General features: G+C 45.0%; 1 protein-coding gene across 1 annotated transcript in view; it reads right to left on the reverse strand.

Moving 5' to 3' along the window:
* Window positions 1-27,693, reverse strand: part of RAD54L2 (RAD54 like 2) — a 2,252,401-nt gene that overhangs the window by 2,107,940 nt on the left and 116,768 nt on the right. The window lies entirely within an intron of this gene.

Raw genomic sequence — 27,693 nt, forward strand, 5'->3', positions numbered from 1 at the left:
ACTTTTACTGACATCGGTAAGGAACAAGAAAAAGTTTCCCCAACGGGGTACTTCGCTTTTTAGTTTCAGACTTTGGACCTCAAACTCAAAAACGAAAATTTCAGGAGTCGGCCGACCGGCACTTGCTTCGGGCAACTCACAGCAAGAAAGACTGATGTAATGGCGTCGGCTGCATGTTTTATACCCTTGACGACCTGACATCATGGAAGAAGGGAAAGCAACCTACGCAGGAACCAAGACTTTGTTAATCAGGCCGAATGAGGGCAACCTGCCAGCAGATTACCCAAATGTAATGACTGCAACAGTGAAACACGAAGAACATCCTTGTCCCTTTTCCTCTTCTGGTACTAGTTGAATAGCCCCCAAGTTTAGGAGGGAAAGTACTTGTTTCTGAGCCTCTGCCCACTGATTTGGGGGCAGGTCTGGCCACCCATTTGGAGTTGGCAGCGTGTGGAAATGAAATCTGTATCCCAGGGACACTGTATTTAAAACCCATTTGTCCTGGGTTATAAGTTGTCAGTTACTTGAATGAAGAGCCAGTTTTCCCCCCAAAGGGGTGGCTAAGAGATAAGTGCTTGGTAATTTCAAAGGGAAGTCATTGAGACTGTTTACCATATGGTGGTGGCCTTGTTGTTTCCAGATTTGGAAGTGGAAGCACCCCATTGCTTAGTTCTGAAAGTCCCTTGGGACTGAAACCTGGTGGTTTTGGAATGTCTGGGTTTGACCGTAGTGGCTCTGGAAGGAGCTGGAAAGGACCAGATCTTAGTAGGCCAGTGCCTACTAAATCTTGGAGGCTGCACTTCTAAGAAATCTTTCACAGTTTGCATAGATTTAGCTTTATCTTCCATCTTTTTTAGAACTTCTTCAGCCTTATTGCCAAATAAGAGGTCCTGCTGTAAAGGAGCATCCAAAAGTTTTGCTTTAACATGATCAGGTAGAGATTGGTCCTTAAGCCAAGCATGCCTTCTAAGCACAGACCCAGTAACAGCAGCCCTACAAGAGACCTCTAAGAAATCAAAACCACATTGCAAAGTATGTTTGCCAACTTGCTCAGCTGAATGCAATAAATCCTGCAAAACCTTATTATCCACACAGTCATAAATCAACATAATTTTCTGTTTAAGCAGTCCCATGACATGCTGTTGATATTTTAGCATATGGAATTGACAGTTTAAATCCCAGACTTCTAAGGTTGCAAAAGTATAAACCTTTTTACCCCATCTATCCAGTGCCCTGGAGTCTCTATCAGAAGGGGTAGGATTTTTAGCAGTAGAAGCATTAATGCCGTTGGCCCCTGAGAAATGGTTTCGGGGTCCGCAACAGGATTTTTGAAAAGAAACTTGTGGGACTCAGGAACCCTGTAGTACCGGTCTGGTTTGCTAGGGGTTGGAGGCAAGGAATCAGGGGCCATACTAGATTACGAAAACACATCAACAATATCTAGTACAGGAAGTATAGCCAAAGGCCTATGCTGAGGAAGAAGAAGGAAATCTCTAAGACTCTTTTTGGATTCAGAGAAATCCTGACTTTCCCAGTGGAAATGCTCCCTTAAGGTATGTAAAGTTTCCCCAAAAGAGAAATCCTCAGATGGAGAAGCAGAGGGAATGGAATCCTCTGCATCAGAGTCCTCATAAGTAGGTATAGACAAATCCAGATAATTAGAAAAGTCAGAAGAAACAGAGTCCTGTTCAGAAGATTCACAGTCAAATTCAATCCTAGGCCTCTTGGAGGAGGGGGGGGCTGACTACCCCTAATTAGAGTAATTAAATTCTCAGCTATTTTGAAAATTTGTTTTTTAGACATAGGGGCCTGAACATGTGGCCTGGCGTTGGTTTTTTAGACACAGATCGAGATTTAGGCCTTAGCACTGAAGTTGGAGTTGGTTTAATATGCAAGTTTGCAGGCCTGAATAGACTCTCAGAAGCCAGTGCCTGCTCAGTGGCTCTGGACCCATCCAAGGTACGGACATCAGCGGGTTCCATATGTGAAGTATCTCGCGGTATACCGGACTCCAAATGGGTCTCAGTAGAGGCCTGCGAATCAGAAGTAGCGGGTATCAGGGGCTGCGAAAGCGCCTCACTGAGTACTGGCGAACTGGAGACTGGCTTAGGAGAAGCATCGTCGGCAGTTTTGGACCTTAACGGCCTGTCTCTTTTTATTTGCATTTTTTCGGTATTCCAGTAGTCGGATGGCTAACCAACGTCATTTCCGGATAATTAAACTGAGAAAGTACAGTTGTGTACACTTACTATAAATGGAGATGTTCGAGTGTATTCACTGTTGCAGTCATTACATTTGGGTAATCTGCTGGCAGGTTCCCCTCAGTCGGCCTGAACATCAAAGCCTTGGGTACTGCGTTGGATGCTGTCTCCTCTTCCATGACAGCAGGTCGTCAGGGATATAAAAAGTACAGTTTTGTACCTACCATAAATGTAGATGTTCGAAGATCCACATTGCTGCAGTCCTTACACTTGGGTAGTCCGCTGTCCTCGGTCGGCCCGAATATCAAAGTATAAGGCTGACGTCGGTCAAGGCGCATTTGACTGACATCAGGACGTCAGGGTACAAATGCGCATGACCGACGTCATATCCTCAGTCTTTTCTTGCCCCAGATGTCAGAAGACCCTAAAAATAAAGGTCAAAACCAAAAGACAGCAAACAAACATCCAAGCACCCTTGCCCCAACTATATGTACAAAATATACACTATATACACAATATGTACAACTCAACCCACACAACCACCTCTAACTACAGAGGGGAAGGAGGGAGGGAAAATTGGACTGCAGCAATGTGGATCTTCGAACATCTACATTTATGGTAGGTACAAAACTGTACTATGTTCTTCATCTCACATTGCTGCAGTCCTTACACTTGGGTAGAATCCCAAAGCAGAGGTATGGGAGGATGGCCAAACTATAAGGAAGCAGGAGCTGCCAAAATGCCCTGCAAAACAGCAGTGGCAAAACCAGCCCTGGATTTAGAGTAAAGTGGCAGGTGATAATGCCTAGAGAAAGTATGCACTGAACTCCAAGTAGCTGCCTCCAAAATATCCTTGGTTGCCACCCCTCAAAAAGCTGTCAAGTGGCAGTAGCTCTAGTGGAATGAGGCCTAATCCCGGCTGGAATCTCCTTGCCATGATGGGAATAACAGAAAGCAATGCAAAACCCAATCCACTTAGAAATAGTTTGTTTTGACACAGGCTTGCCCTGAGAACTAAAAGCAAAAGAAACAAATAACTGCTGAGACTGCCTGAACCCTTTAGTTCTGTCCAAATAATATCGCAACTGCCTGTGTACATCTAAAGTGTGCAAAATCTTTTCCCCTTTATTTTGGGGATTTGCATAAAAAGTAGGCAAATGAATAGTCTGGTTTAAAGCCACACTAGAAACCACTTTAGGCATAAAGGAAGGATTAGTACGTAAAGATACCCTATCCTTATGGAAAATTAAGAAAGGCTCAACCGCCATAAGGGCCTGCAATTCAGAAACCCTTCTTGCAGAGGTAATTGCCAACAAAAAAGCAGTCTTCCATGATAAATATTTAAACTCAGAAGCAGCTGCAGGCTCAAAAGGTTGTAGAGTGATTTTCTCCAACACAAAATTGAGATCCCAAGCAGGAGTAGGAGCTCTCCGTGGGGGTCTTATATTCTTTGCCCCTCTAAGAAATTGCTTGAACAAAGGATGAGAAAACAATGGTGGGTCACAATCATAGTGAGCCGAAATTGCTGCAGCATGAACCTTAATAGAAGAGAAAGACAAACCTTTGTCCAGTAACTCAGTAAGATATTGAAGAGCCACACTCAAATTAGGCTCAGAAACATCAAAATCTTTTGCTGAACTCCAAAATAAAAATCTCTTCCATTTATCTGTGTACACTTTCCTTGTACTAGGCCTTCTAGCTTCCAAAATCACATTCAAAACTTGTTGTGGAAGTTGAGACCTTCTATGGTTCAAAACAGAATATGCCAGGCTGTTAGGTGAAGAGAGTGAAGTTTGACATTGAGCAAATGGCTATCCTCCTGTGACAACAGGTGTGGAATCGAAGGCAAAGGCCATGGAGGCTTCCGTACCAGACTTCTCAGTAATGGGTACCAGTGCTGTCGAGGCCAATCTGGAGCTATTAAAATCATCCTTGGCTTGTCCTGTCTGACCTTTAGAAGTACCTTTGGGAGGAGAGGCAGAGGTGGAAAGGCATACACATGAAGATTGCTCCAATTGAAAGAAAGAGCATCCACTTTCCAAGCTGTGGGATGAAACCTTTTGTGCAAAACTTTGGCAGCTGATGGTTTAGTGGAGAAGCGAACAGATCTATGTCTGGAGTTCCCCATGACACTGTCAATTTCTGAAATACATGAGGATCCAATTTCCACTCGTGGGGATCCATAATTGATCTGCTCAACACATCTGCTAAGGAGTTCTGTGCTCCTGGCAGAAACCTTGCCTGAAGATTGAGCTGTAAACTGAGAGCAGTCTCCCACAAAATCATTGCTTGCCTGCATAGAGGATAAGAATCGTTCCCCTTGCTTGTTGATGTACCACATGACAGTTGTGTTGTCTGTTAGAATCAACACCTGCCCTGGAAGAAGTAAATCCTTGAAAGCTATTAATGCAAACTGGACTGCTAACATCTCCTTCAGGTTGATATGTAGATGTTGTAGTCTGGCAGGCCACTTGTCTTGTATCCACTTTCCATTTAGATGAGCTCCCCAAGCTTTGTCTGAGGCATCTGTCGTTAAAATCTGACTCGCCTCTGGCGTGGTCACAGAGTGTCCCTTGTTTAGGTGACATTCCTGAGCCCACCACAAAAATTCCTTTTGAATGCAAGGTATTATTTGAATGACAGTGTCCAGATCTTGGCAGTGCTGTGTCCATACATTTTTGAGATACCATTGCAGCTTCCTCATATGCAGTTTGGCATTGGGAAGCACCAGAATACAAGATGCCATGAACCCTAAGGCTTGAAGGACTGTCCTTGCAGTCAGCCCGGACTGATGAGATAGTTGATGGAAGTAAAGGGATAGACTCTTTTGTTTGTCCGGGGTTAAAAAGGCCATCTGGGATGCTGTATTCAGTCTCACACCCAGAAAGCACATGTCCTGAGAGGGTACTAGACTGGACTTTATTTCGTTCACAGAATACCCCAGGCATCTTAGCACTGCTATCACATATTCCAAATGATGAAGAAGCTCTTCCCTTCCTTGAGCCAGAATCAGGCAGTCGTCCAAATAAGGATAGATCTGTATTCCTTTTAGCCTGAAGAAAGCTATCACTGGAGCCAGAACTTTCATGAACACTCTGGGCAGTAGATAAGCCAAAGGGCAATGCAGAGAACTGATAGTGAGAAGTCCCAGCTCAAAACGCAGATACTTCCTGCAACTTAGACTGATAGGAACATGAAGGTAAGCCTCCTTGAGATCCAAAGTTACCATCCAATGATCTTTGCCCAGCAGAGGTAAAAGCTGCTGTAACGTCAACATTTTGAACTTGGGAATGTCCAGATAAGTGTTGAGGGTAGATAAATCCAAAATTGGTCTCCACGTGTTCCCCTTCTTTGGTACTAGGAACAGGCGAGAATAAAATCCTAGGCCCACTTCTGGCATAGGGACCGGCTGTATGGCCCCTATTTGGAGTAACAGAGAAACTTGCTTGTGAGCCTCTATTCTTTGTTGAGGAGGAACGTCTGGCATGCCTTTGAAAGGAGGCAAGGTATGGAAATAAAACCTGTAACCGTGGTGTATGATATCCAATACCCATCTGTCTTGGGTAATTAAACTCCAATTTTCTTTGAAAAGTGCCAACCTTCCTCCCAAAGGTGCTGCCAGGCGAGAAGGCTCTGGCAGCTGAAAAGGTAGGTCATTGGGTCTGTTTACGAAAGGACTGACCCCTGCCCTCACCGAAGACTGTGCAGGAGAACTCCCTGTTCTAGGCCTGAAAGAGCCCTGAGCTCTACCCCTACCACGTCTAGATCTACCCCTAGACTGGGAATCATAAGAAGGATACGTCCACCCTTAGTAGGCCAATTTCTACTAAACTTTGGAGGCTGGACCTGCAAAAATCTTTAACAGTCTGCATAGACTTAGCCTTGTCTTCCATTTTCTTTAAAACTGCCTCAACAGGAGGACCAAACAACACGTCAGATTGTAAAGGAGCATCTAAAATCCTTGTTTTAACATGTTCAGATAAATTTTGATCCCTCAGCCAGGCGTGCCTGCGAAGAACTGACCCAGTGGCAGCCACCCTAGACGAGGCCTGTACAGCATCAAAACCACATTGCAAAGAATGCTTACCCACCTGTTCAGAAACATGTACTAAATCTTGCAACTCTTTACAATCAATACCTTCTGCCAGAGCATCAACCTTAGACTTCAATTGTGAAAGGAGATAGTTTTGGTATTTCAACATGTGGAACTGGCAATTCAAAGCCCTCATAGCAAGAGTGGAAGAAGTATAAACTTTCTTTCCCCATCTATCCAAGGCCCTAGCCTCTTTGTCTGCAGGAACCGGATTCTTTACAACAGAAGCCTTAACACCTTTAGGCCCCTGGCTAACAGTTTCTGGGTCTGCCCTAGGACTCTTAAAAAGATACTTATGAGCTTCAGGCACCCTGTAATACCTATCCGGTTTAACAGGAGCAGGAGGCAAAGAATCAGGATTAAGAGAAGCCTCTGTAAAACATCTTCCACTACATCCAAAACAGGAGGTATAGCCAAAGGCCTATGCTGGGGTAAAACAAAAATTCCCTAAGCCTTTTCCTGGAATCAGAGAAGTCCTGACCTTCCCACTTAAAATGCTCCCTCATGGAATGAAGAGTTTCTGAAAAGAAAAATCCTCAGGAGGAGAAGCAGAAGGAGTAGAATCATCCACATCAGAATCAGAATAAGGAGAGTACTCCTGCAAGTCTTCAGCCGAAGACTCTGAAATATCTGAAGCCTGCTCAAAACTCCCTAGCTCAGGCTCCACCCTAGGTCTCTTATCAGGAGGGGGCATAGAACCCTAATCAAAGTAATCAAATCTTCTGCCATTTTAAGCATATGCTTCTTGGGCACAGTTCCTGAAGAGCTAGGGGTAACACCAACTGAAGCTAAACCTGGCCTGCCCCTGGGAGAAGCCTTGGAAACTGAAGGAGGCCTAACCACCCTAGGCAGGGAGGGAGTATAGTAACCTGAGAAGCCCCATCAGCCTGGCCTGCCTCCTGAGAGGCCACATCCTGCAATAACAAAGTCTCTCCCTGGGATCCCAAAGAAACCTCCAGTGGAACCACCGGCTCCACCGACACCTCAAAGAACCGCATCCGTACTGACGGTTCCTCTAGCCTAGGTTTAACTGCTTTGTCCTTGCGCTTCTTGAAGAAGCGGGCGTCGGAGCATCCGGCGGCATTGTATAATTGCACCGCTTCGAAGACTAACCTGGCACAATCTAATCTTCTCTTAATAGTGCGCTTATTGAATCTAGCACAAGAGCGACACCCAACAACGTCGTGCTCAAGCCCTAAACAAGGAATACACAAAGTATGGTAGTCTCTATGGTATCTGTTTCCCACAAGAAATACAATTATTCACTTTTTCTGACATCCGGTAAACCACTGAGGCAAGAAAAACTAAAATATTCCCAACGGGTACTTAGCCAACTTTGACTCGGTCTGAAACTCCGAAATCGAACAATTTCAGAACGCCAACCGGCACTTGCAACGCTGCTTCTGCATCGGACCATGCGGCAAAAAAGACTGAGGATATGACGTCGGTCATGCGCATTTGTACCCTGACGTCCTGCTGTCAGTCAAATGCGCCTTGACTGGCGATCAGCCTTATACTTTGATATTCGGGCCGACCGAGGACAGCGGACTACCCAAGTGTAAGGACTGCAGCAATGTGAGATGAAGAACATCATGCAGCTGACGCCATTTTCTTAAGTTTTTCTTGCCCCAGATGTCAGGTGCCCCCCAAATTGGAAGCATAAATATATATATAGATATATATATATATAAAAACATACAAATAAACTGCGATTGTGTATATATATATATATGTATATATATATATATATATATATATATATATATATATATATATATATATATATATATATATATATATATATATATATATACATATATATATATATATATATATATATACACATACATACACATAAAAGCAATTGTAGGAACATAAACTTTACTTTCATCTACAAGCAAATACACCACAAAGGCTTTAGAATATAGTGCAGGAAAAAGAAGTTCTAGAAAAAAAACGGGGATGGTGGGTGGGTAACCCAGACTACAACAGTGAATACACCCGAACATCTACATTTATGGTAAGTGTACACAACTGTACTGTGTTCTTCATGTTTCACTGTTGCAGTCATTACATTTGGGTAGAATCCCAAAGCGATGGATGGGAGGCTGGAGGTAAATAGCATTAGGAGCGGCTATAAGGCCCTGTAAAACTGCAGTGGCAAAGTCTGCCCTGCACTTAGAGAAGACAGGCAAATGATAATACTTTGTAAATGTATGAAGAGAGCTCCAAGTAGCAGCTTCTCGAATGTCTTTGGTTGGGACTCCTCTGAGAAAAGCTGCTGAGGTAGATGCAGCCCTGGTAGAATGTAACTGGATTCTCTTGGGCACAGGTTTACCATGATGCAAGTAGCAGAAACGAATGCAGTGGCTTATCCACTTTGAAATAGCCTTCCCCTCTGATCCTGCAGCAAATGCCAGCAGTAGTTGCTCAGACTTTCTTAGAGATTTGGTCCTGTTTAAGTAGAACCTTAGTTGTCTGTATATGTCCAAGGAATGCAGAATCTGCTCCCCCTTGTTCTGCAGATTTGGGTAAAAAGTTGGCAGATGAATAGTTTGGTTAAGAGCCACACTGGATACCACCTTAGGCATAAAGGAAGGATTGGTCCTGAGGGAAACCCTGTCCGGATAAAATGTAATAAAAAGCTCCACAGCCATGAGGGCCGGTAATTCTGAAACCCTTCTTGCCAGAAGGAAAGCTGTTTTCCAAGATAAAAACTTTATATCCGCAGTAGCTGCTGGTTCAAAAGGAGGCAGGGTGAGTTTTTCCAGCACAAAACTGAGGTCCCATGCAGGAGTTGGTGAACTTCTGGGAGGCCTTAAATTTTTGGCCCCTCTCAGATACTGTTTTAGCAGAGGGTGAGAAAAAATGGGAGGCTCTGTGTTGTAATGAGCCGAGATGGCAGAGGCATGGATTTTTATTGATGAAAAAAATAGGGCCTTGTCAAGCATCTCAGTCAAGTATTGTAAAATCTGAGAAATATTTGGCTTTGCTGTGTAAGTTCTTTGTGCTTGGTTCCAAGCACAGAATCTCTTCCATTTATCAGCATAACATTTTCTAGTACTGGGCCTTCTGGCTTCCAAAATGACATCCATCAGATTTACTGAGAGGAGTTGTTTGAATAATTACATGATCAGCCACGCTGCCAGGTTCAAAGTTTGGAGCTGATTGTGCAGAATTTGACTGCTCTGTTGAGACAGTAGATGAGGTATTTGAGGCAAGTACCAAGGAGATAGTTGAGACATATTCCTTAGAATTGGATACCAGTGCTGGCGAGGCCAGTCCGGGGCAATTAGGATCATTTTTGTTTTTTCCTGTCTGACCTTTAGTAAGACCTTGGGGAGAACAGGCAGAGGAGGAAAGGCATAGACTGATAGGGCATCCACTTTCCGTGCTTGTCTGTGATAAGTCCTTGTGCAGAATTTGTCCAGTTGATAATTTTGGGGAGAGGCAAATAGATCTATGTCTGTACTCCCCCATTTCTCTGTTATCATGCTGAAGACTTGTGGATCCAGTTTCCACTCATGAGGGTCCATAAGATTTCTGCTTAGGTCGTCTGCCAGAGTATTTTGTTTTCCTGGCAGGAACTGAGCTTGAAGATGTACTTGGTAAGTCAAGGCTGTGTCCCACAATGCCATGGCTAGTCTGCAAAGTGGGTAGGAATGTGTACCCCCCTGCTTGTTTATGTACCACATAACCGTAGTGTTGTCCATCTTTATCAGTAGTTGTCCCGGATGAAGTAAGTCCTTGAAAGCTGTCAGGGCATTCTGAACAGCTAACATCTCTTTCTGGTTGATATGCAGATGCATTTGTTTTGGGCTCCATATGCCCTGAATGCATCTCCCAGCCAGGTGGGCTCCCCAAGCATAGTCTGATGAGTCTGTAGTTACGGTTTGGGTGGAAGGGGGTAGAGTGAAAGACCGTCCCATATTCTGGTGACATGTGTCTGCCCACCAAAGAAACTCCTGTTGTAGGCAGGGAATGAGAGGAATCACTGTTTACAGACTGTGACAATGTTGACTCCATAAACTTTTTAGATACCACTGTAGTTTCCTCATATGCAGTCTTGCATATGGAATTAGTAGAACGCAGGATGCCATGAATCCCAAAGCCTGCAGAATTTGTCTTGCAGATAACTGGGTTTTGTTGCCATCTGTTTGAAGTAAATAGTCAGTTGCCTTTGTTTGTCTGGCGTCAGGTAAGCCATCTGGGCAGTTGTATTCAAGCTTGCACCTAGGAATGTAATTTTTTGAGAGGGTACCAGTTGTGACTTCTTTTCATTTATTGTGTAGCCTAGGCATGTTAGAAGCCTTTTTACAAACGCCAGATGTTAAAGAATTGCTTTCTTGCTTGCTTTCTGCCTGAATGAGACAGTCGTCCAAGTAAGGATAGATTTGTATGCTTCTTTGTCTGCAAAATGCAATTACTGGTGCCAAGCACTTTGTAAAGACCCTGGGTGCAGTAGATAAGCCAAAGGGCAGTGCAGAGAATTGGTAATGCATAAAACCTGCCTTGAAGCGGAGGTATCTTCTGCACGATTCCCTTATTGGGATATGCAGGTATGCCTCTCTTAAGTCTAGAGTCACTAACCAAGCGTTTTTCCCCAGCATGGGCAGAAGCTGCTGTAAAGTCAGCATTTTGAATTTTGGGATGTCCAAGAAAGTGTTTAAAATCGATAAATCCAGTACTGGACACCAGGCATTGTCTTTTCTGGATACCAGGAACAGTCTTGAATAAAAACCTGGTCCTTTTTCCTGTTCTGGTACTGGTTGAATAGCCCCCATATCCATGAGGGACGTAACTTGTTTCTGAGACTCTGCCCATTGATTTTGTGGCAGATCTGGCCAACCGTTTGGAATTGGCAGGGTATGGAAATGAAATCTGTACCCCTGGGATACTATGTTTAATACCCACTTGTCCTGGGTTATTAACTGCCAATTTTGAGCATGAAGTGCTAATTTTCCCCCCAAGGGGGCTGCCAAAAGATAAGTGCTTGGTGAAGGTAGAGGGTAGTCATTGAGACTGCTTACTGTAGGGTTGTGCTTTGTTTCCTCCAGATTTGGAGGTAGAGCCACCCAACTGCTTTGACCTGTAAGCACCCTGTGATTGGTATCTAAAGCCTTTTGAGCGTCTGGATATGCCATGAGAGGCTCTGTTGGACACAGGAAAGAACCAATTTTTAGTAGGCCAGTGTTTGCTGAATCTGGGTGGCTGCACTTGTAATAAATCTTTTACAGTTTGCATAGATTTAGCTTCTTCTTCCATTTTCTTTAAAACCTCTTCTGCCTTATTACCAAACACAGTATCACGATGTAAAGGTGCATCCAACAATTTAGCATTAACATGATCAGGCAGATTTTGCTCCTTGAGCCAGGCATGACTTCTAATCACAGATCCATTAACTGTGGTCCTGCAAGAGGCCTCCAAGGAATCAAAACCACATTGCAAAGTATGCTTTCCAACCTGTTCTGCTGCATGCAATAATTCCTGTAAATCTTTATTTTCCACACATTCAGAAATCCTCATCATTTTCTGTTTCAATAATCCCATAACATGCTGTTGATATTTAAGCATTTGAAACTGGCAGTTTAAGGCCCTAACTGCCAAGATTGCAGACGTATAAACCTTCTTTCCCCATCTATCCAGTGCCCTGGAATCTCTATCAGAGGGGGTACGATTCTTGGCTGTAGAGGCCTTTACACCTTTGGGACCCTGTTAGATAGTTTCAGGATCAGCAGAAGGATTTTTGAATAAAAATTTGTGAGAGTCAGGAACCCTGTAACATTTGTCTGGCTTACTAGGAGCCCGGAGGTAGGGAATCAGCAGCCATGCTTGATTCCGAAAACACATCAACAATGTCTAATACAGGAGGTATAGCCAAAGGCCTATGCTGAGGAAGAAGGAAATACCTTAGCCTCTGTTTTGATTTCAAGAAATCCTGACTCTCCCAATGAAAATGTTCCCTTAAAGTATGCAAGGTTTCTCCAAAAGAATAATCCTCAGGAGGAGATGCAGATGAGATGGATTCTTCTGCATATGAATCCTCATAGGGTGGTATAGAAAATTCCTGATCAGAAGAGGAATCAGAAGGAATAGAAACCGGATCTGAAGATTCATAATCAGTGTCTTGCCTTGGAAGTTGTTTTTGAAGCTGGCATCAGTTTTATATAGAAATATTGAGGCCTGAAAACACCCTCAGAAGCCAGTGCCTGCTCAGCGGCTCTGGACCCATCTGAGGGAGAGAACATCCGCGGGTACAATACTCTTGAGAATCTCGCGGCATACCAGACTCCACATGGGTCTCGGTAGAGGCTTGTGACTCAAAAGTAGTGGGTATCAGGGGCTGCAAAAGCGCCTCACTGAGTACCGGTGAAGCGGCGACTGGCTTAGGAGAAGCTTCGTCATCGGTTTTGGACCTCAACGGTCTGTCTCTGTCTTTTTCTTTGCGGTTTTTATGAACTCCGGTAGTCGGATTGCTATCCGATGACATTTCAGGGTAATTAAATCTGTTTCCAAAATATTATGAAGCAAAGATATACCGACGCTTAATAGTGTGTTGGTTAAATCTAGCACAAAACTGACAGCAAGGCACGTTATGATCTGGGCCTAGGCAAGTAATACAATACAAATGAAAATCCTTATGAAGTATTTGCTTCCCACGAGTAATGCAATTATTAACTTTTACTGACATCGGTAAGGAGCAAGAAAAAGTTTCCCCAATGGGGTACTTAGCTTTAGTTGAAGACTTCGGTTCTGAAACTCGAATGTGAAAATTTCAGGAGTTGGCCGACCGGCACTTGCGAACTGCTTCTCCTTCGGGCACCGCGCAGCAAGAAAGACTGAAGAAAATGGCATCGGCTGCATGTTTTATACCCCTGACGACCTGACGTCATGGAAGAGGAGACAGCAACCGATGCAGGACCCAAGACTTTGATATTCAGGCCGACTGAGGGCAACCTGCCAGCAGATTATCCAAAAGTAATGACTGCAACAGTGAAACACGAAGAACATCTGAAATATTTTGAAGCAAAAATGTACCGACGATGGATAGTGCGTTGATTAAATAAAGCACAAAACCAACAGCAAGGTACGTTGTGGTCAGGGCTAGGCAAGAAATACAGTACAAATGAAAATCCTTATGAGGTATTTGCTTCCCACAAGTAATACAATTATTAACTTTTACTGACATCAGTAAGGAGCAGGAAAGTTTCCCCAATGGGGTACTTAGCTTTAAGTTGAAGATTTCGGTTCTGAAACTCGAAAACAAAAATTTCAGGAGTCGGCCGACCAGCACTTGCGAACTGCTTCTGCTTCAAGCACCACGCGGCAAGAAAGACTGATGTAATGGCGTCGGCTGCATGTTTTATACCCCTGATGACCTGACGTCATGGAAGAAGGGACGGCAACAGACGCAGGACCCAACAGAACAGCAGAACACCCAGGACTGCAACAGTGAATACACTCGAACATCTACATTTATGGTAAGTGTACACAACTATACTAAGCTCTTTGTGTTTCACTGTTGCAGTCATTACATCTGGGTTGATTCCCAAAGCTAGGGAAGGGAGGAGGAAGTCTAAGAGCATTAGATCTAGCTAATAAGCCCTGCAAGACTGTAGTGGCAAAGCCAGCTCTGGATTTAGAAAAAATAGGCACATGGTAATGCTTGGTGAAGGTATGTGCAGAGCTCCAGGTAGCAGCTTCTAGGATGTCCCTGGTATGGACTCCTCTGAGGAAGGCTGTAGAAGTAGATGCAGCCCTGGTGGAATGTGATCTTATCCCCTGTGGGGTAGGTTTTCCATGGTGCTTATAGCAGAAATGAATGCAATGGGCTATCTATTCAGAAATGGTTTGCTTTGAAATGGCCTTCCCCTCTGCCCCTGCAGCAAAGCCAACTAGCAGCTGTTCAGATTTTCTGAGAGGCTTAGTCCTGTCCAAATAAAATCTAAGTTGGCTGTGCATGTCCAAAGAGTGCAGTATTCGCTCAACTTTGTTTTGTGGATTCGGGAAAAGGGTAGGCAAATGAATGGACTGATTTAGGGCCAAACTAGACACCACCATGGGCATAAAGGAAGGATTGGTCCTGAGGGAAACCCTATCAGCATTGAAGATAATGAAGGGCTCCACTGCCATGAGGGCCTATAATTCAGACACTCTTCTCGCTGAAGTGATGGCTAGAAGGAAGGCTGTTTTCCAAGAAAGGAATTTCAACTCTGCAGTTGCAGCTGGTTCAAATGAAGGGAGAGTGAGCTTTTCCAGTACAAAGTTAAGGTCCCAGACTGGAGTAGGGGCTCGCCTGGGGGGGGGGGGGGGGTCTTAAATTTTTGGCCCCTCTCAGTTAGCAGGGGGTGAGAGAAGAGAGGTGGCTCAGTATTATAATGTGCTGAAATGGCAGAGGCATGAATTTTAATTGACGAGAAGGATAGGCCCTTGTGGAGCATTTCTGTTAAGTACTGAAGAATATGAGGTAAGCTGGGCATTGTAGTGACCATCCCCTGAATCCGGCTCCAGTAACTGTAGCTTTTCCACTTTTCAGAACAAGATTTTCTAGTACTAGGCCTGCTTGCATCCAGAATGACATCTAGCACCTGCTTACTGAGGGATGCTATATTGGGGAGCTCAAGGAATTAGCCAGGCTGCAAGGTTCAGGGTTTGATGCTGAGGGTGCAGAATCTGGCCCGCCTGCTGGGACAGTAGGGAAGGTGTCTGAGGTAGGTACCATGGTTCCAGCAGTATTATACTGCGCAAGACGGGGTACCAATGCTGGCATAGCCAGTCTGGTGCAATCAGTATTGTCCTTGGATTGTCCTGTTTGATCTTTAGCAGAACCTTTGAGAGGACAGGCAGAGGGGGAAAGGCATAAACCGAGAAGCTTTCCCAGGTAAAGGGCAGGGCATCCACTTTCCAAGCTCGACTGTGGGGAGTCCTTGTGCAGAATTTGTCCAATTGGTAGTTTTGAGGGGAGGCAAACAGGTCTATCTCTGGAGTCCCCCATTTGTTCCTCAAAAGGTTGAATATTTTTGGTTCCAATTTTCATTTGTGTGGGTCCATGAGATTTCTGCTTTGATCGTCTGTCAGTGAATTTAGCTTGCCTGGCTGGAATTGAGCTTGTAGGTGCACTTGGTAGCTCAAGGCTGTATTCCACAGAGCCAAGGCTAGTCTGCAGAGAGGGTAAGGGTGGGTTCCTCCCTGCTTATTTATGTACCACATAACTGTGGTGGTGTCTGCCTTTACCAATAATTGTCCTGGAAGGATGTGATCTTTGAAGGCAGTCAGGGAATTCTGTACAGCTAACATTACTTTTTGGTTGATATGCAGGTGCATCTGACTCAGGTTCCAGTTGCAATGAATGCACTGTCCTGCCAAGTGAGCCCCCCATGCACAGTCTGAGGCGTCTGTTGTTAGGGTTTTGTTGGCAGGGGGTAGAGTGAAAGGGAGCTCCTTGTTGTGGTAGCAAGCCTCTGCCCACCAAAGGAAAGTACAGTTGCGTACACTTACCATAAATGTAGATGTTCAAGTGTATTCACTGTTGCAGTCATCACATTTGGGTTATATACTTGTAGTAGCCCTCAGTCGGCCTGATTAACAAAGTCCTGGGGTCCTGCATCAGTTGCTGTCCCTTCTTCCGTGACATCAGGTCGTCAGGGGTATAAAACATGCAGCCGACGCTATTACATCAGTTTTCTTGCCCCAGATGTCAGGTGCTCCCTCACCCCAATGGGAAGCAATTAGTTCTATAAATATACAAGGTTATACCTCCAACAAAAAAAAGCAAATACACCAAAAAGCTTCTGAGCATAGTAAAGGAAATTAGAGGTATAGCCAAAAGAAGTAAGGGGGCTGGAGGGAGGGTAACCAGGACTGCAACAGTGAATACACTGGAACATCTACATTTATGGTAAGTGTACACAACTATACTATGTTCTTCATATTTCAGTGACATTTGGGTAGATTCCAAAAGTTAAGGATGGGAGGAGGAATTTAGATAGCATTAGGACCAGCTATAAGGCCCTGCAAGACTGCAGTGGCACAGCCAGCTCTGGATTTAGAGAAAACTGGCAGATGGTAATGCTTGGTTAAAGTATGTACAGAAGAACTCCAAGTAGCAGCTTCTAGGATGTCCCTGGTAGGGACGCCTTTGAGAAAGGCTGTAGAGGTAGATGCAGCCCTGGTTGAGTGGGGTCTGATCCCCTGTGGGATAGGTTTTCCATGGTGCTTGTAGCAGAAATTAATGCAATGGCCTATCCATTTGGAAATGGTTTGCTTTGAAACAGCCTTCTCCTCTGCCCCTGCAGCAAATGCCACTAGCAGTTGTTAAGATTTCCTTTGAGGTTTAGTCCTGTCCAAGTGCAATCTAAGTTGTCTGTGCACATCTAAGGAGTACAGAATCCATTCCCCTTTGTTCTGTGGATTAGGAAAGAAGGTTAGCAAATGAATGGACTGATTAAGGGCCACACTGGATACCACCTTGGGTATGAAGGAAGGACTGGTCCTGAGGGACACCCTGTCCGCATGAAAGATGATGAAAGGCTCCACTGCCATAAGGGCCTGTAATTCAGATACCCTTCTTGCTGAAGTGATTGCTAAAAGGAAAGCAGTTTTCCAAGAAAGGAATTTTAAGTCTGCAGTAGCAGCTGGCTCGAAAGGAGTTAGAGTGTGTTTCTCCAATACAAAGTTAAGGTCCCAGGCTGGAGTTGGAGCTCTCCTGGGTGGTCGTAAATTTTTGTCCCCTCTGAGGAACTGCTTGAGCAGTGGATGAGAGAAGAGGGGAAGTTCTGTGTTAAAATGAGCTGAAATGGCTGAGGCGTGAATTTTGATGGAGGAGAAAGACAGGCCTTTGTGAAGCATCTCAGTTAAGTATTGTAAAATCTGAGGTAAATTGGGCATTGCTGTGCTCATCCCTTGAGACTGGTTCCAGGCACAGAATATTTTCTATTTTTCAGCATATGATTTTCTAGTACTAGGCCTCCTTGTCTCTAAAATGATATCCATCACTGGTTTACTGAGAGATTAGGTAATTAGCCAGGCTGCTAGGTTCAGTGTTTGAAGCTGAGGGTGCAGAATCTGGTTTTCCTGCTGAGACAATAGGGTAGGAGTCTGAGGCAGGTGCCATGGGGCCAACAGTGACACACTGCGCAAGAGGGGGTACCAGTGTTGGCATGGCCAGTCTGGTGCAATCAAAATCGTCCTTGGCTTGTCTTGTTTGATCTTTAGTAGTACTTTGGAGAGCAGAGGCAGGGGAGGAAAGGCATAAACTGATAGTTTTTCCAACTGAAGGACAGAGCATCCACTTTTCCAAACTTTTTTGTGGGGAGTCCTTGTGCAAAATTTGTCCAATTGATAGTTCTGGGGGGAGGCAAACAGGTCTATATCTGGGCTCCCGCATTTGCTTGTCAACATGTTGAAAATCCTTGGTTCCAGTTTCCACTCATGTGGGTCCATGAGGTTTCTGCTTAGTTAGTCTGCCAGTGTATTTAGCTTTCCTGGCAGGAATTGAGCTTGTAGATGCACTTGGTAGCTCAGTGCTGTGTTCCACAATGCCATGGCTAGTCTGCAGAGGGGGTAAGAATTTGCACCCCCCTGCTTGTTTATGTACCACATAACATTGGTGTTGTCCATCTTTACCATGAATTGTCCTGGAAGAATGTGGTCCTTGAAGGCTGTCAGAGCATTCTGTACAGCTAACATTTCTTCTTGATCGACATGCAGGTGCATTTGACTTGGGTTCCATTTGCCCTGAATGCACTTCCCTGCCAGGAGAGCCCCCCACGCATAGTCTGATGCGTCTGTTAGGATTTGGGCGGCAGAAGGTAGTGTGAATTGTAGACACTTGTTCTGGTGGCAGGCCTCTGCCCACCAAACGAACTCTAGGCATAGGCAAGGTATGATAGGAATCACTGCTTTTAGATCCTGAGAATGTTGACACCATAGGCTTTTTAGATACCATTGTAGTTTCCTCATATGCAGTCCTGCATATGGAATTAAAAGAATGCAGGAGGCCATGAACCCAGGGCTTGTAGTATCTGCCTTGCAGATAACAATGTTTTTGTGGCCACTTGTTTGAAGTAGGTTGTCAAATGAATTTGTTTCTCTGGCGTGAGCCAAGTCATCTGGGAAGCTGTATTCAAGCTTGCTCCCAGGAATATAATTAGCTAACAGGGTACCAGGTGTGATTTCTTTTTGTTTATGGTGTACCCCAGACAAGTTAGCACCCTTTGTACAAAGGTCAGATGATTCAAAAGTATGGCCTGGCTTTCTGCCTGAATTAGACAATCGTCCAGATATGGGTATATTTGAATATTTCTTTGCCTGCAAAATGCAATGACTAGAGCTAGGCACTTTATGAATACCCTGGGCGCAGTAGGACAAGCCAAAGGGCAGTGCAGAGAACTGATAATGCAAGTAGCCTGCTTTGAAGAGTAGGTATCTTCTGCAAGATTCCCTGATTGGGATATGCAGATAAGCAGGTAAGCTTCTTTTAAATCTAGTGTTGCCAACCAGGCATCCTTGCCTAGCACAGGAAGTAACTGGTGAAGAGTCAGCATCTTGAATTTTGGAATGTCCAGAAAGGTGTTTAGAGTAGAATGGTCCAGAATTGGACGCCATGATTTGTCTTTTCTGAGTACCAGGAAAAGCCTGGAATAGAAACCTTGTCCCTTTTCCTCTTCTGGTACCGGTTGAATAGCCCCCATGTTTAAGAGAGAAAGTACTTGTTTCTGAGCCTCTACCCACTGATTTGGGGGCAGGTCTGGCCACCCTTTTGGTGTTGGCAATGTGTGGAAATTAAATCTGTATCCCTGGGACACTATATTTAACACCCATTTGTCCTGGGTTATAAGTTCCCAGTTTTTTGCATGAACAGCAATCTTTCCCCCCAAAGGGGCAGCTAAAAGTTAAGTGCTTGGTAATTTTAAAGGAAAGTCATTGAGACTGTTTACCATAGGGGGGTGTCTTGTTACTTCCAGATTTGGAAGTGGAGGCCCCCCCCCCCACTGCTTAGTTCTGAGAGCCCCTTGGGACTGAAACCTGGTGGTTTTGGTGTGCCTGGGTTTGACTTGAGTGGATCTGGAAGGAGCTGGAAAGGACCAGTTCTTAGTAGGCCAGTGCCTACTAAATCTTGGAGGTTGTACTTCTAAGAAATATTTCACAGTTTGCATAGATTTAGCTTTATCTTCCATCTTTTTTAGAACTTCTTCGGCCTTATTGCCAAACAGGCGTTCCTGATTTAAAAGAGCATCCAACCATTTTACTTTAACATGATCAGGGAGAGATTGCTCCTTAAGCCAAGCATGCCTTCTAAGCACAGACCAAGTAACAGCAGCCCTGCAAGAGGCCTCTAAAGAATCAAAACCACATTGCAAAATATATTTTCCAACTTGTTCAACTGAATGCACCAGCAAACAGTTGGCTGAGATGTGCCAGGCTAAAGGACTGGTGCATGCCAACCTGACTAAAGCAGACATGATTGCAGCTTTAGTCAAAGCTGCATTACAGAATAGCAACCATGAGGACAATCAAATTGGCCATGGAGATGTACAACTCTCAGAAAATAGACAGCTCAACAGTTCCACAAAGTACTTAAAAATCCATCTGGAATTAAGACTTGAGTCGGAGGCCAAGCGTTCAGAAATAGAAGCAGCAGAGAGACTGAGACATCTGCAGGCTGAGGAAAATGAGAAACTGCGATGTCTGGAGGCTGAAGAGAATGACAGGCAGAGGCAGCATTAAAAGGAGACGCTGACTCTTGGCCAGATTCATGGAGGTAATGGGGAAAGTACAGTTTTGTACCTACCATAAATGTAGATGTCTGATAGGAATGCATCTGCAGTCCTTACAAATGGGTTGTCCTGTCGTCAGGCAGCCCTTCGGTCGGCCGGATTCCAAAGTCTGGGTCTGGCCTCGGCTGGTGTCGCACTTCACCAGACGTCATAGCTGCAGTTATTCGGGTATAAAGGCATCAGCCAACGCCATTTTCCTCAGTGTTTCTTGCCCCAGATGCCAGGTGCCCTCTTGGAAGGCTAAATTTGGATAAATGCCAATGATTCCAAATAGTAGAGAGCAAACACAAAAAATAAGCATGTATGTACATATATACAAACAAATACACCATAATAGATCCCCCCCAGTTAGCTATAAGATGGGCAAATACCCTAGGAGTACCACAGAGGGGAAGGCAGGTGGGTAATCCGGACTGCAGATGCATTCCTATCGGACATCTACATTTATGGTAGGTACAAAACTGTACTATGTCCTTCAAGGATGCATCTGCAGTCCTTACAAATGGGTAGAATACCATAGCCAAACTAGGGGAGGAGGGAAAAAAAAAGGAGATTATGGTGTAGTTAGGATCCCTTGCAAAACAGCAGTGGCAAAACCGGCTTGGGATCTAGAGTATAAAGGTAAATTATAATGCTTGGCAAATGTATGCACGGAGGTCCAAGTAGCAGCCTCAATAATGTCCTTGGTAGCCACTCCTCGTAAGAAAGCTGTGGTAGTGGCTGTAGCCCTTGTAGAGTGAGGCCTGATGTTCTCTGGAGTTTTCTTCCCATGGTAGGAGTAACAAAATCTAATGCAATTTCCTATCCACTTGAAGATTGTCTGTTTTGACATTGCTTTTCCTTCCCTTCCTGTTGCATATGCTACCAGTAGCTGGTCAGTTTTTCTATTGCCTTTGGTCCTGTCCAGGTAGTAGCGTAACTGTCTATGTACATCCAAGGTATGCAACAGTCTTTCTCCCCTGTTCTGTGGGTTGGGGAAGAATGTAGGTAGGTGGATAGCCTGATTTAAAGACACTCTGGATACCACCTTAGGCATAAATGTAGGATTTGTTCTCATGGACACTCTATCTTGATGGAAGATCAGGAAGGGTTGCACTGCCATTAATGCCTGTAGTTCAGATACCCTTCTTGCTGAAGTGATCGCCAGCAGGAAAGCAGTCTTCCATGACAAGTATTGTAATTCTGCTGTTGCTGCTGGTTCAAAAGGAGGAAGTGTCAATTTTTCTAGCACAAAGTTCAAGTCCCATGCTGGCAATGGTGGTTTCCTAGGAGGTTTTACATTTTTAATTCCTCTCAGAAACTGCCTGAGCAGAGGATCTGAGAAGATAGGAGGATCCAAGCTGTATTCTGCTGAAATAGCTGATGCATGTATCTTGATGGAAGAATAGGACAGGCCTGTGTGGTAGAGCTCTGCCAAGTATTCCAGGATGTTGGCTATGTTTACCAGTGACACATCTTCTCCCTTTGCAGTACTCCAAATGAGATATCTTTTCCATTTTGCTGCATAATTTTTTCTTGTTGAGGGTCTGCGAGCCTCAAGGATAATGTCTTTAACCCTTTGGGATAAATTTGGGTTAATTGCTCTTATGTAATGTTCCAGGCAGTCAGCTGCAAGGTTTTCAGGTTTGGATGTAGGCTGTTGTAGTTGTTCTGTGTTAACAGCAATGGAACCAGGGGTAGTGTCCATATTTGTTCCCGCGACATGCTCCTCAGTAATGGGTACCAATGTTGCCTTGGCCAGTCTGGAGCCATCAGAATGATCCTTGGACGGTCCTCTTTGATCTTCAATAGCACCTTGTGCATCAAAGGAAGTGGTGGGAATGCATATGCTGTCAGGTTTTTCCAACTGAAAGATAGGGAGTCCACCTTCCAAGCAAGTGGGTGGTACGTCCTTGTGCAGAATTTCCTTAGCTGGTGATTGCGTGGGGATGCAAATAAGTCTATTTCTGGGAGTCCCCATTTTCTTGTAATGGCTTTGAAGATGTCCGGATGCAGCATCCATTCGTGGGCATCCGTGGTAGTCCTGCTTAATATGTCTGCTAGAATGTTTTCTTTTCCTGGTACAAAATTGCTTGTAGCTGAATGTTGTAGCTCAGAGCCACATTCCATAGGTCCAGTGCCATCCGGCATAGAGGGTACGAATGTGTGCCTCCCTGTTTGTTGATGTACCACATAACTGTGGTGTTGTCTGTCCTTATCATCAATTGACCTTCTCGGAGAAATGGTCTGAATGTCTGGATTGCCAGTTTTACTGCCAACATTTCCTTTAGATTTATGTGCAGGTTCAGCTGGTCTTGAGTCCATAAGCCTTGTATGCACTTGTCCATTATGTGGGCCCCTCAACCGAGGTCTGAGGCGTCCGTCGTGATGGTTTGGCTTGGTTGAGTGCTGTAGAAGGGCAATCCTGTGTTTAATTGACAGGCCTGAGCCCACCATAGGAACTCTTGCTTCAGGCATGGGATTATTGGAATTTTGGTTTCTAGGCTGTGCTTGTGTTGAGACCATAAATTCTTTAGGTACCACTGTAGCTTTCTCATATGCAGTCTGGCATGAGGGACCAGTATTACGCAGGATGCCATGAAGCCCAGGGCTTGCAGTACTTTTCTTGCTGTTAGATGGTTCTGCTTTGTTAAAGCCAAGAAGTAGAGAGGTAGCTGCTCTTGCTTTTCTACTGTTAGGAATGCCATTTGCTTTAATGTGTCCAGCTCTGCACCCAAAAAGGTTATTCTTTGGGATGGTGTCAGTCTTGATTTTTTTATATTGACTGTATATCCCAGGGCTTGTAGCAGGTAAATGACTCTTTTCAAGTCTTCTGTTAGCTTGTTTTTGTTGTCCGCTTGTATCAGGCAGTCGTCCAGGTAGGGGTAAATTTGGATTCCCTGAAGCCTGCAATGAGCAATTACTGATGCCAGGCATTTCGTGAATACTCTGGGCGCAGTAGATAAGCCAAAGGGCAATGCTGAGAATTGATAATGCTCTGATCCTGCAAGAAATCTGAGGTATCTTCTGCAATCTGGTCTTATGGGGACGTGCAGGTATGCCTCCTTGAGATCTAGAGTAACCAGCCAAGACTCCTTGCCCAGCATGGGAAGAAGCTGCTGTAGGGTCAGCATTTTGAATTTTGGGACAATGAGGAATGTGTTTAAAGCGGACAGGTCGAGAATAGGCCTCCATTTGCCTTCTTTTCTTGGTACTAGGAAGAGTCTGGAGTAAAAACCCTTTCTTTGCTCCATATATGGTACCTTTTCCACAGCTCTCATTTTTAATAATTGACTTACTTGTTGTAGAGCTTCTGCCTTTTGATTTGGAGGTAGGTTTGGCATTCCTCTCTTTCCTGGTAGAGTATGGAAATGAAACCTGTAACCTTGGTCTATAGTTTGCAAAATCCACTTGTCTCTTGTGATGTAATGCCAGTTTTTTGAAAATAGAGCTAGCTTTCCGCCTAAGGGTGCTTCTAGTTGTTCCCTGGTAGGCGGTGAAAGAGCCAAGTCACTGTGATTGTCCTGTTGTAGTGGTGGTGGCTGTGTCTGTGCCTCGCTGGTTGTTACTCTGCCACTGGCGTCCCCTGTAGGCACCCCTGGATTGGTTTCTGCCTCTTGAACGCCTATTCCTGCCTCTCTGTGCTTTGGAGGAGTCTGGAAAGGACCAATTCTTGGAGGGCCAATTCCTGCTAAACCTTGGAGGTTGGACCTGTAAGAAATCTTTCACTGTTTGGACAGATTTTGCCTTTCTTCCATCTTCTTCAGTACCTGTTCTGCAGGCGAACCAAACAAATTGATCTTGTCCATGGGAGCATCTAATAGTTTTGATTTGACATGGTCCGGTAAGGCCTGCTCTTTTAACCATGCATGCCTTCTGATAACTGTGCCAGTCATGGCTGATCTAAAGGAAGCCTCCAGTGCATCATAGCCGCATTTTAAAGAATGGTTGCTAACTTGCTGAATGTTATGTACCATTTCCTGAACATATTTCTTATCTAAAGGTTCATCAGAGGACAGTTTTTTAGTTAACTGGTCTAGCATAAACTCTTGATTTTGGATCATATGAAATTGACAGTTCAAGGCCCTAGCTGACAGAGTGGCAGAAGTGTAAACTTTTTTACCCCATCTCTAAGGACCTGGATTCCCTTTCAGAGGGGAGGGGATTTTTGGCAGAGGTAGCTGCTACAGCCTTAGGACCCTGGGAGATAGTCTCGGGGTCTGCAAAAGGAGCCTTGTATAAATGGTGATGTGTGTCCGGGACCCTGTAGAACCTATCGGGCTTAGCAGGGGCCGGAGGTAATGAATCAGGAGCAGTACAAGCATCATTAAATGCATCATCTACAACAGAAAGAACTGGAGGTATAGCTAAAGGCCTATGTTGTGGTAAATGCAAAAAGGTTCTAAGCCTTTTTCTGGAGTCTGAAAAATCTTGGCCCTGCCACTGAAATTGTTCCTTCATAGCATGCAAGGTTTCCCCAAAGGAAAATTCCTCAGGCGGAGAGGCAGAAGGGATGGACTCTTCAGCATCAGAGTCTTCATAAGGGGAATAAGGAGCCTCTGGAGGGTCTGTAATATCTGAATCATCAGAGGAATCATCTGTGGAAACTGGCTCAGGGGGCTCTGCTCTAGGCCTCTTCTCTGGAGGTGGGTGAGAGGCCCTGTCTGGGTGAGGTTGAGATCCCCGGATTAAAGAAATGAGATCCTCTGCTAGAGTAAGCATTTGAGAACTGGAGCTGGGCCTGTGAGAGGGGGTCTTAACAGGCACAGATTTAGTAGCTTTAGCTGCTTTAGCCCTGGCAAAGGCCTTAATGGACATGGCTGCAGGAGGCCTAGCAGCTCCACGTGCAGGGGTTGAAATATCCAAGGGAATAGTGTCAGATAATTCCGGAGAAACCACAACTGCAGGTTGGATTTCAGAAGCCGATTCCACCAGGTTGGAAGAGGCCTCGGTAGAAGGTATGCTTTCGGCTGAAGGAAGAACCGCTTGCTCGGTTTCAGCCGAAACCGAGACACTCGCGGTTGGCTTAACCGCGGTTTCGAAACGCGTTGGCTTAACCGCGGTTTCGGCCGAAACCGCAGACCGCGAGTGTCGGTCCTTTTCCTTGCGTTTTTTGGATATTTGTGAAGTCGGAGGATCCGACGGCATAATATAAGCAAAATCAGAGCCGAAAAACTGCTCAGCAAATTCCGACAAACATCTAAGCGTCCGTCGGTTGAAAGAAGCACAGGCTAGACAAGCTGCTACGTCGTGGTCTGGGCCTAAACAAGGTAAGCAGTGAGAGTGGAAATCTTTATGAGGTATTTGTTTCCCACAAGTTAAACAGTTATTCACTTTTTCTGACATCGGCTGAGGCAAGAAAGAGTCCCCAACGGGGTACTTAGCTTTCTAGAAGTCTTCGGTAGTAGTAGAAGTATTCGGTAGTAGTAATCTCTGGTTCTGACCGACCGGCACTTGCGAACAGCTTCTGCTTCGGGCGCCACGCGGCAAGAAATACTGAGGAAAATGGCATCGGCTGATGCCTTTATACCCGAATAACTGCAGCTATGACGTTGGGTGAAGTGCGACACCAGCCGAGGCCAGACCCAGACTTTGGAATCCGGCCGACCGAAGGGCTGCCTGACGACAGGACAACCCATTTGTAAGGACTGCAGATGCATCCTTGAAGGACATCGGAGTAACCGAACCCCAGAAGCAACAAAGGTCAGTAAATTTCTTCCACAATTTACAGAGGGGGATAATTTTGATAGGTTCATTCACATGTTTGAGAGTGTATGTAAACAATATAATGTTGACCAAGGGCTCTGGGTACAGTTCTTGACCCCCTTACTCCATGGTAAAGCTGTAACTGTAATTTCTAAGCTGTCTGATACTGATTGTTTAAATTATAATGTTGTAAAGAAGTGTTTGCCAGAATATTTTAAGTTAACATGTGAAGCTTATACTGAAAAGTTTCATGAGAATAGATGCAAAGCAGATGAAAGTGTATGTGAATATGTTCTTCAACTAAGCACTTATTTTCATAGGTGGGCGAGTGGATGTTATGTCACCACTTCTGAAGGGCTGGCAGACCTTTTGGTGAGGGAACAAGCCTTTAGCACTTTGCCTGAGGACATAAGAATCTGGTTAGTTGATAGACAATGCACTACTGCAGATGAGTTGGGGAAGAAGGGAGACCTATACCTAGCAAGCAGAGCATCACTGCAAAGGAAAGGGACACCCAGTGCTGTTCATGGGTCTAAGGGAACACATGCTGGGCAGGCCGGACTGCTCCAGCAGTGTGTGCCAGTAGCAGGGGAAACCAATAGTCCAGGTACACATCCTGGACTAAGGGTTAAACATTTTAAGTGCAACCAGTGGGGCCATGCAGCATATAGATGTCCACGGAGGCAAGGTGGGGAACAAAAGGTGGGAGAGCCAGCAAGTGGGAATGACCAAATGCCAACAGTAGGTTGTCTCGAGACAACAAGGGTACCAAACTACCACAAAAGGTTATATCCTATCTTAGTGAATGGGAAAGAGGCCATGGCTAAGAGAGAGACAGCCTCTGATCTAATCATTGTGAAGTCTGCAATGGTTACACAGGAGCACTACTTGCTTGGGCAGTCTACTCCAGTCAGAGCTTTAGGAGGGACCCCATTCCAAATACCTCTGGCTAGGGTTCACCTTGACTGGGAGGAAGGAAAAGGAAACCAGCAATTAGGTGTGTTTGAGGAAATCCATGCAGATGTCTTGATAGGGAATGACTTTGATAATGCAGTACCGTGTGTGCATGAAATTACATGCAGTCAGGCTTGGAGACAAGCATGTGGATCTGGTAGCCTGGGGAGACCAAAGGTGAGCCACAGCTGCTTGTGGGTACTGATGTTCCCTTGGACAGAGTGACTGCAAGAGCAGAGGTGAGTAGTAGTACCCAGGCTGAAAGTAAGGCACCGCTGTTGGAGAATATCAGACTTCCTGTGGAAGGGGTGCTGGGAAGGGTTACTAAAGAGAGAGTTGAGACAAGCCCAGCTCTCACTCTACATTACAAGGCCTGAGGGAGGTAGCTAGTGAGGCACCTGATTCTCAAGGGAAGGGGGAACCTGTATACTGGGACAAAGGGTTACTGTGCAGAGAGTGGACCCCCTGACGGAGGACTAGAGGGTGAGAGAATACAGCAGTTGGTAGTGCCCAGAGCCTATTGTGTGGCACTTCTAGCCATAACCCATGATATTCCCTTTGCAGATCATATGGGCATAAAACATGCAAAGAGGCGTATTATGCATAACTTCTATTGGCCTGAGATTTCCAGAGATGAAACAGGGTACTGCAGGACCAGTGAGCAGTGCCAAAAGGGAGGCAACGCAGGAGACAAGGCGAAAGCTCCTTTGATGCCTTTGCCTGTGACTGAGGAGCCACTTCAGAGGATAGCTATGGATATTGTGGGGCCTCTGAGTACCCCAAGTTCCACAGGGAAAAAGTATATCCTAGTGGTAGTAGATTATGCTACCAGATACTCCTGCGGCAGTGGTTCTGTCCTCCACTGAGGCAGAAAAGGTGGCAAATGCTTTGTTAGAAATTTTCAGCAGGGCAGGTTTTCCAAAAGAAATACTGACTGAAAGAGGTGCCAATTTCATCTCAGACCTGCTGGCTTCTCCGTGGA

This window comes from Protopterus annectens, chromosome 7.part0 (genome assembly GCF_019279795.1).
Source record: "Protopterus annectens isolate FY-2018-M chromosome 7.part0, PAN1.0, whole genome shotgun sequence".
Classification (NCBI taxonomy): Eukaryota; Metazoa; Chordata; order Ceratodontiformes; family Protopteridae; genus Protopterus; species Protopterus annectens.